Genomic DNA, 1,343 nt, shown 5'->3' on the forward strand with positions numbered 1-1,343 from the left:
CAACCTATTGATTTTACTAGGGTATAGGAACAACACCCATGTAGAAAACAGAAAAACTTGGTGTCCAAGTCAAGAATACTCAGAGAGTTCAAGACCATTCATTTCTCTCCACAGTGTCATAGTGGGGAGTTAAAACTCAATGGAATTTAAGAGAAGAAGAAAGAACAGTGGGAGAAAAAAACAAGAAAACTTTATAGTCTGTGCTCACCGCCTGACTGGCATGGACTGAAATGCCTGTTTTCCTGAGGCATGGCTAGAGCTTAAAAATGCAGCAAAGTCCTTGTATTTTGTGATATTCCAGTACAGTGTTTGTGAAATTCTGTGTCAACTTCACAGATGTTTTGAGACAGAAGACTGTAAAGATCTAAGCAAGAAAGTCATGGTTTGCACTCTTCCCTTTTGTGTCACTGGTCTTCACACTCAAGGTTTGATGTCATCTCCTGGTTAGAAGGTTTTGATGTACCACAGGCTTTTCTGTCAATATATGGTTGTATTGTTTCCTGTGACTTGGAGGTCAGTTGGCCAAGGGATAAGCAGACCTGTTGAGAGCAGTGAGATGGTCATTTTGACAATATTTAATTTGCCTAATACTTAATATGAACAGGTATTGTACAGGGCAGCGAGATCTCCTTTAGCTATCAGTTCAGGATGCCTGCAGAACCAGGAGGGCTGTGTATCAGCTTGCACTCAGCTTGGTAATCTTGCATGGGGCCTGTTTGTGTCTCTTGTGCTGAAGGCTGAATGTAAAATGAACATTGTTAGCCCAGAAAGCAAATAAAGGGAACTATTTCCCAAGGTATTTTACTCTGTTTATTTAACGCCTCTGAACAAACCCCTTTCCACATCCCCTGAACCTACTGGCCACTTCAGATAGCTTCATTTCCTGCTGGGTGAGTTTTTTCTAAAATGTTTATTCAGCTCCAGGAAATGATGATTTCCTGAATATTCTGAAACTTCATATTTTTGCTGTATCCCTGTTTATTTAATAGTTTTACTTATTGTGCAAGTGTGCAAGGCACAGCAACACCTCTCGAAATGCAACTGTGAGGACGGAGTGAAATGAGACATAGTACAACATGAAACAGTTAGAGTGAAACTAAACCTGGATTTGCTAATTTATACACAAGTGTATTACCATTAGCATGAGCTATTACTCCTTATTTATACTAGCCTTAATGAGTTCAGAAGTAGGTTTTAAAATTTATCCTGCTCTAAGGAAAAGTGCCTAAAAATTCAAGTTAGTGAAGGAGAATCAATTAAGTTAAAGATTTTGTATTTCACAGTTTACATTAATGTCTTTTAGTTTTATTTAAGCAGCAAACCAACGGAAGGGACTATATGTT

The 1,343-nt window shown here is 38.5% G+C and overlaps 1 long non-coding RNA gene across 1 annotated transcript in view; it reads left to right on the forward strand.

The window, feature by feature from the left end:
• Positions 1 to 847: 847 nt before the first annotated feature.
• Positions 848 to 1,343, forward strand: part of LOC306807284 — a 29,971-nt gene continuing 29,475 nt past the window's right edge. The window contains exon 1 of the long non-coding RNA XR_013775686.1: positions 848 to 890. This is a non-coding gene — a long non-coding RNA (uncharacterized lncRNA). The remainder of the gene's footprint in view (positions 891 to 1,343) is intronic.

This window comes from Erithacus rubecula (assembly GCF_903797595.1).
Source record: "Erithacus rubecula genome assembly, chromosome: 1".
Classification (NCBI taxonomy): Eukaryota; Metazoa; Chordata; class Aves; order Passeriformes; family Muscicapidae; genus Erithacus; species Erithacus rubecula.